Below are 13,076 nucleotides of genomic sequence, written 5' to 3' on the forward strand. Positions count from 1 at the left end.
ATACAATTTTTTCCTTTCATCTTACAATTAAATCAAAAGTGATAATCCTGCCTTACCTTTTGCCTGTCTAGTGTAACTAATGCCTTTTAAAGACTGCCTGCTAGTTGCGCAATGGTAAAGCCAGATGCTTTAAGATAGAAGTGGTTAGAGATAGTGGTCTTGAGTGACCACCATCGGTGTTGCAACTGCTAGCTGCCTCATATATTATCCAGGGACCGCACCTCAGCCAGAGCAGTGCCTGAAGCTGCCAGGTAACCAGAAGTCAATATCCCTTTGAAGACTCATCATTTTTGAAATTTGTGAAGGGGAAATAGAAAGGGGGGTTTCTTTCAATATAGTTAGAGAGCAGTGTGACCACTTAATACAGAAGCATTTCTTTTATTGCAGGATATAAACTTAACAATTATTCAATGCTTCTTTCTTCTGATTTCTAATCCCTTACTGTATCCTTTGAGACAGCAAAAAGCTTTTTAAAAAATTATGCTCAAAGGAAAATCATGGGTCTCAGAGAAGCTGGTAATGATCTGTAATGTCCATGCAATACGTTTTGGTCTTCACTGAGTATACATGTTGCAGTGATATTGGTTACATGAAAACAAGAAGGCCAAATTCTTTAGAAGTTATTCGTTAAAATTAGTGCTGTTTTTATTTTATAAGTTGGAAGCTGTCTTAAGACACTGTAGGGAAAGATAATGATTTCAAAAGTAATGGCTACAAATGTGTAGTTGCTGATCTTTTAGAAAAATATCACTGCCACAATTTTGTAGAATAAGTTTCAGAGGTTTATTTGACTTCATGAATATTACTAATAATAATTATCTTGCTTTGGCCACTTGAAAACTTCGGATTATCAATACACAGTAAACTTTGTAAAAATACTTTCCCACACTTTGGTGTTTAGAAGTATTTTCTTTTTCCAAAGTCCAATAACTTTCCAAGTGCCATATTTTTTTTCGATATTACAATTTCCAATACCACCTACATAATGTTGACGTTCATGCCTATGATTCTCAATCTCTATTCTGAATTCTATTAGTTACTAGCTTTATCCTAATTTAAATGACGTAGAATCTCCCCATATTCAAGAAAACCTCACCTTGATTCTTGGTTTCTTTCTCCCAGCATGCTCTAGTCCCAGCCTTCCCTTTGTCAGCAAACATTGGCAGTGTGCACACTGTCACTCATGCTGGAGACCTTGATGTCATCCCTTAACTACTCTCTTCTGTACCTAAGCAGCAACCAATCCATAAAGAAAATAATGAGGGCTGGAGGGCTGTGCTTTGAATACATCCCAAATATAATTTCTTGTTGCTTTCTCCTTTGCTCCATCATAATGGTTCAAATTATCATCATCTTTCTTCTGGATTATTAAACTATCCTCTTACTTTTCACGTCCATCCCTCCCTGTTTTTTTTCTTTTTTTAAGAACCTGGTTAATGGGGCTGGGGGTTTAGCCCAGAGGAAGGGCGCCCACCCGGCGTGCGCAAGGCCCTGGGTTCGGTCCTCAGCCCTGGAGAAAAAAAAAAAAAAGAACCTGGTTAATTCACATTGTCACTTACAGAACATATATGGCAAAATTCGCAGCTTCTTTTCTATAGATTTTTGTTTGACTATGATACTGGTGGTTTATTAAGATTTGCAATCTTATTCATTTTCTTTTACTTCCTGTAGCTATTATTTCATAATACAAATGTCTTCATGAGATCATTAAATAAGGATATTACTCTTTTTAGATTAGTCCCTAAGATAAATTATTTATTAGAATTTGTACTAAATTGCATTGAAGAATGATATTTTTGTGCGTTTTTTATTGTAAAAATGCTGTACAGAGAGGTTACAGTTCCATGAACAATGTAATGAGTACATTTCCCATTGAGCATTTTTTCCTCCTCCTTTGTTTTCCCCCTCCCATCCCTTCCTTCCAACCTCCACAACTACACCTCCCCCAGCCCTGTCTCGTAAAATTTGTAAAGTTTTCATCATACTGTCTTGTACATCTCATTGTTACAATGGGTCAACCTGTATCCTTATTTAAGCATTTTGTTTTTTCCCCTTCCTCTCCCTGAATTAGAGAAGTGTATATACAAGATGCAGGGCACCGACATCAAATACAGTGAAAACAAGGGTTATACCATGGGGGAGGAACATACAAAGAAACAAAAAAGTCACACGGTACATTATAAATATGTTAGAAACAATAGCAGAAAAGAAAGCTATTTGTGTCCCTATCTTGGGGTTCATTTTGCTTAACCTCATCTTATATGGTCATATGGACATAGCTTTTGGCCTTTTCTGCTTGTCCTATACATGTACTAATTATTGCAAATAAGGGAAACCATGGGACCTATGTTTCTTTGGGCCTGGTTTACTTCATTTAATATAATTTTTTCTAAGTCTTTCCATTCTTAACAAATGTGGCAATGTTATTCTTTCTAATGGAGGCATAGAATTCCATTGTGTGTGTGCGTGTGTGTGTGTGTGTGTGTGTGTGTGTACATATATATATATATATTTCTTGATCCAAGGATGATCTTATAACTAAATATAACATAAAATATGGTTATGCAGAAGCCAGTGGCTGGTGCCTTTAACCTTAGCTACTCAGGAGGTTGGGAACAGAGAATCATTTTTCAAAGACAACCCAGGCAGAAAAGTCAGTGAGATTCTGGTCTTCAGTTAACCAACAAAAACCTGGAAGTGGGCATAACTCAAGTGGCAGAGTTCCAGTTATGAGTACTAAACTGGGCTAGAGTTCTGAGATAGGCACTGAGTTCAAACCCTGCATTTGGGAATAAAAAGGAGAGAAGGAACAAAGAAAAGGGGCTGGGAATGTGGCTTAGTGGTAGAGTGCTTGCCTAGTATGCATGAAGCCCTGAGTTTGATTCCTCAGTACCACAAAAACAGAAAAAGCCAGAAGTTGAACAGTGGCTTAAGTGGTATAGTGTTAGCCTTGAGCAAAAGCAGCTCAGGCCCTAGGTTCAAGCCCCTGGACTGGCATAAAAAGAGAAGAGAGGGAAGAAATTGGAAGGAAGGAAGGAAGGAAGGAAGGAAGGACAGACGGAAGGAAGGAAGGAATGAATAGAATAAAAAGTGTGAGGTTTGGAAGGGAAAGATCAGAACACAGATGAAGTTAATAACAGATTTTTGTAAGGTTGCTGTAGATGAATTTGATGAATTTGTTGGATGTTTTAGGTCTGCATAAAAATGCTAGAAATTATTAAGAATAAAATATTTAAAATAACAATAGAACACAGGAGTTACTAAAGCTTGATGTATATATGAGACATGCAGAGTTCTAACAAGTATAAAAGCAGGATATGAGTAAAGGAATATTCCTTGCGTATGGATTTGTTAAATGAATACAATAGACACCAGTCCATCCACATAAAATCATTCAGTTTTAACAAGTGCCTAGCTGATTTGGAAGTGGTTTCCCACAATTCACCTTGAGAGATATTCTTCTAGTATTACCTGATCAAAACATACTCAGAGATTAGTCATGTCATCTCCTTGTTCTGGACTAATATTCACACAAATCAAGGACAGAAGGAGGGTTATTTAGACAAAGACTAGCTCTTGGATTACAGGCTCTCCCTGGAAAGAAGATCCAAATAGTAGCTCCTACAGAATGAAGGACAGCAAAACAACAGCCAAGTGCATAACCCATGTCTGAGAAATAAGTTAGATTTGGGAAGACTCCTTCCTAAATACCACAGAAATTCTCGTTATTAAAGCTTGTCTCAAAGGAGAATTTGTATTTGAAAAGCACTGCTTTCCTCAGTTTTATTTTTGGTTAAAATATTTAAGGATAAACCAATATAGAAAGTAATCTAATGCAAAATACTTTTATAGTTAAATAATGAATCACTAATTTAACACTTTCATCCCAACAAAATATTTTAATAGACTATAAATATTTTAATAGACTGTACCACTGCCCATCACATCTGTTCTCATCATCTCCCTTAGAGAGTGATATTTATTAGGTTCAGCAAACTTACATTGACATATCACAAACCCAAAGCCCATACTTCATGACAGGATCCCCTCTTGGACATGCCAAAGGAAGAGAAGCCAAGAGGCTAGCTATCAAGGAGACTTTCAATATCTGCAATATTGAGCAAGAATGGCAGAGATGTAAGGCTACTTGTTTCCTATCCTCAAAATCCTGGTTTTGTCAATTAGGTAAGTGAAGACTCATTTTTCACTTACAACTCACATCAAACTAGCTGATAGGTATGGTATGTTAAATGACAGCCGGGGAGTTCATGATGAGAACTGCATTTGTCAGGCTGTACAGAAAGTCTGACTGGACACATAAGGGTGTTTATTAAATAGGTCAATTAAATGGAAGCGAAGTTGTAATAGACCATGGGAAAGGGCTGCGCTTGTAAGACCTATCTGTGTCTGCCACAGGCACTCATGGGTCAGCATCTCTGTGGAGATGTCCTCTCCCTCCTGGAAGCATGCACAGGTGAGCAGGGGGACTCAGCACCACCTATGATGATCTCATCTATGTACATGGTATTTTTATGTCAATATACCTTGCTCAAAGTGGTTAGGTATGTATGTATTGCACTGTAGTTACACTGTACTCAGGGTTTTGGAGATTAGCATCTGGTCATAGTCTCTGGGTCAGGGTGTTACTGAAATGAATCTAGGCATACATGCATGGATGACCAATGCTATCTGTGGTAGGGAGACTTTACTATCCCTGAGAAGACTTTATTTCATTTTCGTGCAAATGAGGCACTAGGGCATTGCAGCTGCCGCTTCCACCTACTAAAAGTGCAAACAAAATTACTTAATTCCAAGAATGTTCATCTTCTCTTAAAAAATGTATGTTATAGACATTTTGATTGAACTCCTGTAGAAGTCCGAGTTTAAACCTGATGTGTTTCCATTTTGTTTAGACTAATTCAACACAGGAACACTGGAGAGAATGTCATTGGTATCAAAACAGGAACGGAGATTCACAGTCTCTGAGAAATCTAGCCCTGCTCTGAAGTACATTTTTAAAAGAGTGAGTGTGTAAACAATATTCCATCATTGTACATCCAGACAAGTGTGAGGAGTACATGGCTAAGCAAATGTCTCCAAGTTCTCATATTTATAAAAGGAAGCCAAGAAGTTCTGTTTTTGTAAAACTTCGATAATATATGCATATAAGATGTAGCTAGGAGCAAGTTGTACAATCTGAAATGAAATCCGTGTCTCTTTAATCATTTCAGGCTCTGAAGTTATAAAACATAATTCACAGTATATGTAGCAAAATGTGAAGTAGGACAAATCTAAACATAGACACTATAAGATACAGCAATTTCTTATTTATTAAAGATACTTATGAATCTTGGGTAAGAGTATTGACTCCTCATAGTAAGCATATTTCTCATAGTGAAGACAGCAGAACATTCTCTCAGAGTGAGCATTCCTGAGGGTGAGAAGCTCACAGAATAGGAGCATCACCAAAGTCATGGCCACCAATTCTGTCTCAAACAAGACAGTATCTTCATTGCTAGATCTCACACGAGCAGCTTGAATCTTGCAAGACTTTTCCATTTCTCTTTCGTTTTTTTGCTACTAGGAAGACAAATAGTATCAAATACTATAAAGAGAATGGAGGTAAATTTGAGCAAGTCTAGAACATGGGGTGAAATAATTATTTCTAATGAGTAGTGCATGTTTGTATTTCTTAGAGTTCCTTATCTAGTAGGACCAACTTCATAGAATTATTGGTGGGAACAAATTTGGTGATTTTTGAGATGTACATGCAATGAAATGGTTGAGAAAAAAACATTAGATGAATTTTGAGACTGAGTACACACAATTTTCACATTCTTTCTTGACTTAAGTATTTTTCCTTTCTCTTTTTAATTTCCATCCTATTCTCGGAGAGTAACACAACAGCAAATCCCTATGCTACATTATGTAACCATTCGCCTGAGATAATTCCTTACAAGGCCTGTTTTGTTCTCTTGAAGTTATCTATTATTGCAGACATTTAGGAAAACTCAGAAACTCAAATGCATTCTTTGGGAAGAAAAACCTGTGCAGAAACTAATAAATGGCAAGCAATGGGGTTCTATCTAGCATACAGCCTTCATTGCAAACTTGTAGTTAACATCCCATCTTTGTAAAGGTTCGATTTTTTCTACTTGCTTCTTTGTTACCAACTGTGACACTAATAAGGCTTAATTTCTCTTCACAATTCTTATAGACGTATTTCTGGGCCAACTGAAAAAATCTTGTGAGACTGGAGGAGTTAATTAGGGTTGGCAAACTTTTCACTGAAGCATTGCAAATTAGTTACTTGAGCTATTTCATATTTCAAAGTAGGATCTAATTTTAATACAAATTAAACTGTAGCAACATTTTCAATGTCTTTCGAAAGGCTGCAACAGCACTGGGATACTCTCTGGTCCAGCCAAGGCAACCTGTTGTCGGTGGCCTTAAAGAGGATACTTCCAATAGAAATGGTATGTGGAAAGATTTTTCTGTTCTTAGCAATGGTCGTCATCTTGCAAGCACGAAACAGTTGTGAACTGGGTGAAGGTGATGCTTTATGCACCAGGCTTGGAAGTAGCTCTAACTGCCCCATTGCCTTTCTCTGCTTGATGGGCAATCACCCAGAGCCCCTCATTTGTCACTGACTGGTGCCAGGCCCTCTTTAGCCAGGGCCTTGAAGCAGCCTCAGGATGACAGCAGTGATTGAGAGCGGCTGCAAACTCAGGTGCTGAGCAAGCACTTTCTGAAAATCTCAGGCTCTGCTAAGTCACCTGTCCAGAAAAAAGTGATCTTGCTAAGGGAGACTGACAGTGTGAAAACTGGACATAAATCACTGGCAGGACACTTCTGATTACACAGAGCTGGGCACACAGAATCAGGCTGACAGGGAAGAGGGGAGCAAAAAGTTGGTGAAAGTCTTTGGGGCAAAGTCCGACTCTAGTGCTGATTTTGAAGTTTCAGTGTGCTACATTGCACCAATTATTATTATTTTTTATAATTATTAATTTTTAGTTGTACAGAAGGATTTCAGTTCAACATGGGAATTTATGAGTACAGCACACCTCGATTTGCATCTTACATCATTCTCCCCCTCTCTCCCAATTGTACCCATCCCCTCAATTTTCCTAGTTACATTTTCACACATACACATTGATTATTATGAATGCATCCTCCCACCCTTCCTCTCCCCGTTCACCTTCCCCTTGACTCTTTGACTTCATCCTTCTCTCCCTTTAACATCTCAAGTTCCATCTTCCTGATATTTACTTATTTTTCTATACTGTAAATTAGTTGTTCAAAGGGGTTACATACCATATGTTAGTTAATAGGTATTAACTATGTATGGCCCTGTATATGTGTACATACATTTGTTCATAATATATGCATACATATGTATATATGTATATATATTTATATTAGGTTTAACTTCCACATATTAGAGAAATCATCAGATCTGGAGGCTTATTATTTTTATTTAAGATTTTATTAACATATTAATTGTACAAAGTGGGGTTCATTGTGAATTTTCCATCCATCCATACAATGTACCTGGATCATATTCACCCCTCCACCTGTCTCCCTTTAAAATGGTTTCAACAGGCTTTCATTTTCTAACATATATATTATTTTCATAGATGCATATAAGGTACAATATTCATTTTCATTCATTCACCAGTATATATTACTAGAAAATACTATATAGTGCTCTATATCATTAAGTTTTATTTTTTGCTTGTGCTATTTGAAGTTTATGGTGCACCTTAATTGTCCACTTAGCTAATTATATGTTATAGTGATATATTTCTCTTAAATATTTGTTTACTGTAATTTTTTAACTGTATTTCTGTCTTTTCTTTTTTGGTACAGGGGATTGAACCCAGGATGTTGCATTTGCTAGGCAAGTGCTTTGCCACTGAGCTATATCCCAGCCCATGTTTATTGTAATTTTTTGACAATGCTGAGGTTTGAACTAAGGGTTTCAGACTTTCTTTCTTTCTTTCTTTTTTTTTTTTGAGGGGGGGTGGTCCGGACGTGGGCCTGAATTCTGGGCCTGGGCGCTGTCCCTCAGCAATTCAGCTCAAGGCTAGCGCTCTACCACTTGAGCCACAGAGCCACTTCCGGCTTTTGTTCCTGCTTATGTGGTGCTGAGGAATTGAACCCAGGGCCTCATGCATGCAAGGCAAGTGCTCTACCACTGAGCCACCTTCTCAACCCAGATTTCAGACTTTCTAAGTAGACAAACTACCATGCTTTCAGCCCTGAGTTTTCTTTTTCTGGTCAGTTGGATATGACCATAATCCTCCAGATTTCAGCCTATGAGTACCTAGGATAACAGGCTTGAGCCACTCAGACCCTGGCTTAGATTACAATTTTTAAAGTATAACAGTCAGGTATTTTTACTGGTGTTTTACTTAGGATTATACATCTATGTTAATAAGCAATACGAAATTTGTGTGTGTGTGTGTGTGTATGTGCATGTGCTATTCCTGTTGTGTTCTACCATAAATGCTGACACTCTTTAAATTGAAAACCACATTAACAACAAAGCTAGAGGAATATTACAAACTATAAAACATGTTTTTCTAATTTGGGGAGGGGAAGGGAAATAACAAAATGCTGAAACAAGGATACAGGTTGACCGATTGTAAGAATGAGAGGGTAACAATGCTCAATAGGAAATGTACTTATTACCTTCCTCATGTACCTATAACCCCTCTGTACAGTATCTTTACAATAAAAATATTAAAAAATCCCACATATTTGATAGCACTGGTTCCTTCGAGGTTTTTATTTCTTCCTTGGGCCAATATTTTTTCCTTTCCTTTTGCTCTTCTCTGGAAGTAGGGACAACTTGAATATTGAGTGTAAATGAAGTATCCATGTACAATTTTCTGACTCTAGATAATGAAGAAATTTCTCTAAATGCTACAGTGAAATCAGTGTTAATTTATCTTATTACAGTGAATGTGGTCTCACTGTCATAATATATTTTATTCCATTGTATTGCCACTATAATTAAAGAGACCTTCTAGGTGACCTCTTATGGTAAGCATTCCATTTAAAAAATGTGTTTCATTGTTTTCTATGATGGAGGGCCATTTTGGGTTTACAAAGCTGATGGCACTCAAGAAACCAGCAGTTTTACTGAAGTTGTATTGTTACCTATTTTGCTACCTTGTGAGAGTAAAGATTAGTTTTCAACTGACATATCCTCAACTGACTGTGAATAGGAATTGGATTTTAGTTAACAGTGCCACCCCCACTGGCCCTGCTCCAGTCCAGTTCATCATCATCTTTTACATGAGCCTTCCTGACAGTTCCTTAAGAGGTCTTCTGTCTCGTATCCTACTCTGTTCCAATTAACTGTCAAAATTCCTAATGAGAAAAATTTCAGAAGTGCAAATATGGTCATATCATTTCTCTACTTTTAGACTTAATATCCCCTCATTGCCCTTGAAACAATCTCTAACTTTCCTTAGGTACCAGAGCACTGACAGCTTTTCAACATCTGGCTTTCCCCCATATCTATCTCTGTCTTCCACCCATCCTGGGGCCTATTCTCCAGCCTGTACCTCTGTGGACTCACAGGTACCTGGCTTTACGGTGTCCCTTCTCCCCATATCATCCTGATCTTCCTATGCAGAGGGTATTTCTGAAGCTTGCATTACTCCTTCTGACCCTTTAGGCTCTAGCTGTTGCAGTTCTTCTTTTCTGGCTAAGAGCTTAGGTTCTTTAACTACTTGTTCTCACAGTGTCATTTTTTTGTGTGCTGTCTAAAAACACCAAATTTCCATAATTCTACTTTACATGTATACCTGGAGTATTGTGATTGCATTTGACCACCCTTCCTCTCCATTTATCTATCTATTCCCCTAACCTTACCCCTCCCCCAACACCACAAGTTTCAGGTTTCTGCTATTCATTTTGTTAAAATATAAGGTCATTGTTGAATGAGTTACACCATTGGAATCCTCCCTTGCATCCACCATACTTTAGTTAATAGGTTTGTGTATATATGCATACAACCCTGTATAGGGTTACATATATATATATATATATGCATATTTGTAATTTAGATCTATCTTTCACGTATAGGAGAAAATGTGCCTTTGGTCTCTCTGAGACTGACTTCCAATTACTCAGATGATAAATACTAAATAGAAGGAAAAAATAATGGCAATTTTCAAAATAAAAATGGGAATATTTAGGTAATATATAGATGATACTCAACTATATATGGTATCTGAGAAATGTGACTTAAAATCCTACCAGCTGCCAGTCATTGACTTCAGTGAGATGGTGGTGAGAAGTGCCATTGAGGACTGAGGACGGGGAGGAAGAGAAAGCCACTCATTTTCTGGTGAGGGTAGAGGCTAGTGCCAATTCCATAACAGGCAGTTTGAGGAAGCTCACATACTTTAGCTTAGCAATTCCAATTTTCTTCTTTCTTTCTTTCTTTCCTTCTTTCCTTCTTTCTTTCTTTCTTTCTTTCTTTCTTTCTTTCTTTCTTTCTTTCTTTCCTTCCTTCCTTCCTTCCTTCCTTCCTTCCTTCCTTCCTTCCTTCCTTCCTTCCTTCTTTCTTTCTTTCTTTCTTTCTTTCTTTCTTTCTTTCTTTCTTTCTTTCTTTCTTTCTTTCTTTCTTTCCCCCTCTCTGTATATACCAGTATTGGGGGTTACACTCAGATCCTGGGCACTGTCCCTCAGCTTTTTCCATTTGAGTCATAGCTCCACTTCTGGCTTTTTTTGTTGGTTCATTGGAGATAGAAGTCTCACAATCTTTGCTTCTCTGGCTGGTTTTGAACTGCTGTCCTCAGATCTCAGCCTCCTGAGTAGCTAGGATTATAGGCATGAACCACTGGTATCTGGACCAATTCTGTTTCTTTATATTGAGTACATAATTTATGACAATTAATTTGTGCATGCAAATGGACACAATTTTATGTTTTTTAATGCCAAGTTCAAAGCATATATTGCTAAACCAACCAACAAACAAAAATCAAACTTACATTTAGGTGCATAGAAAATAAGTTATGAGCTGAATGCGGTGGCTCACTTCTATAATTGTAGCTTCTTGGAAGTTGGAGATTAGCAGGATTGTGGATTGAGGCCAGTTCTAGAAAACAGTTTGTAAGACTTCACCTCAACAAATGAAAAATTAGGTGTGGTGTCTGCATATCAGCTTGTGGGATTGTGGTTCAGGCTAGCTAGGCATAAAGGTGAGAAGACTTTAACTGAAAACTAACTGAATCAAAGAAGGCTGTGACTATGGGCTAAAGTGGCAGAAAGCCTGCCTTGTAGGTACAAGGTCCTGAGTTCAATCCAACTTCTAAGAGAGAGAAGGAGAGAAACAGAGAAAGAAACAGAGAAAGACAAAGAGAAAGATGAATGAGAAGATAAACATTAATTTTTAGCACCATTTGATTGCAATGTCTGGAATTTCTTTCATTCCTTGTCCATGGAAAAGAACCAGGTAGGGTCCAAAGATGTTACTTTTTCTAGATTTATTTCCAGAATCTGATCATTTTACTTCTTTTTTAGTAAGTTTTTTTAATTGTGAAAATACTGTACAGAGGGGTTACAATCACATGAGCAAGGTAATGAGTACATTTCTTCAACAGTGCTTGTTGCCTCCTCCTTTATTTTCATTGTTACAATGGGTCAAACTGTATCCCTATTTAAACAATTTGTTTTTTCCCTTCCACTCCCCAAATTATACCAACATCAAATACAGTGAAAATAGGGGATATTCTGTGGGGGAGAGACATATAAAGCAACAAAAAAATCATGTAGTACCTTTTAAATATGTTAGAAATAATAGCAAGAAAGAAAGAACCACTTGTGTCCTTACCTTGGGGTTCATTTTGCTTGACATCATCTTATCTGACCTTTTCTGCTTGTCTCAGACATATACTAGTTATTGCAAATAAGGGAAACCATGAGACCTATGTTTCTTTGCACCTGGCTTACTTCACTTAATATAATTTTTCCAAGTCTTTCCATTTCCTAATAAATGGGGCAATGTCATTCTTTCTGATGGAGGCATAGAATTCTGATCACACAATGAAATTCTATGATCATTTTACTTCTTCCAAGCTTTTCTTATTTGCTGTTGGCTAGTAGAATCTTTATTCTAGTCTATAGCATGTATTTACTATTTAGCACTTATGGGACATCCAAGAATTAAAGATCCCTAATGTCTCTGAGCTTTATTAGCTTGTTCTCCTGTATACCCATAGTCTGGAAGCAAAGGAGGAAAAAATTGTGGTGAGAAAGTAGCCACCATAACTACAAAGTAAATGCAGGAATTAAGCTAAGAAGGGGTTAATCATCCAACCTAGTAGTCAGAACTGGTTACATAATTGGAGCTCTTTAAGGAACTTCTGGTGGTTCACAAATGTGCTAGGTAGGTGTTTGTCTCTTTACAAGTTCTTAGGACAAACAGAATGGATGGTGTGTGTAGGTATGGTTTCAAGGAGGTCAGCCATGTTGGAGGCCTTATTGAATGTCAGGAATATGTCAGGGCTGCTATGTCCAGGAAGAAAGCCTTGACTTGGTACCAGTGAGTTGTCACACAGGAAAATCCCCAATCTCTTACATCAGCTGCAGTTATATCACACTTATTTGAACCACCACCTGGACATTGTCAGCATTTGATTTTATTTTCTTTTATAACAGTGAGAAAATAGACTATGAGGTACACATCAAGTGGCTTCTTTTAGCTCCTTTATGATCTCTACATTACAATTGGAAAAGTTAAGTGTATTAAAAACATAAACTGTTTATCTCCTGAACCCCAGTATCCAAGAGGCATATGTTTGTACATAAAGTTCAGGGATAGTAAAATGAAAGAATATGCAGCCACCATTCAAGTGAAGAAATTGAGGGGAAAATGTTTCTATTTACAAACAGTACTACAACTAATTCTTGTTTTTACAGAAAGAGAGTAGGTTGGTAAAGAAGCTACAGAAAATCAGGAGTTAAGGTACTGAAGTCAAACTTGAAACTGTGTGAACTTCCAAGTGTGTGCTTCACTCCTGGGAAAGATGACAAGGATGGGACTAGACCTCAGA

This window comes from Dipodomys merriami, unplaced genomic scaffold, assembly GCF_024711535.1.
Source record: "Dipodomys merriami isolate MVZ:Mamm:240054 unplaced genomic scaffold, mDipMer1.0.p SCAF_5, whole genome shotgun sequence".
Classification (NCBI taxonomy): Eukaryota; Metazoa; Chordata; class Mammalia; order Rodentia; family Heteromyidae; genus Dipodomys; species Dipodomys merriami.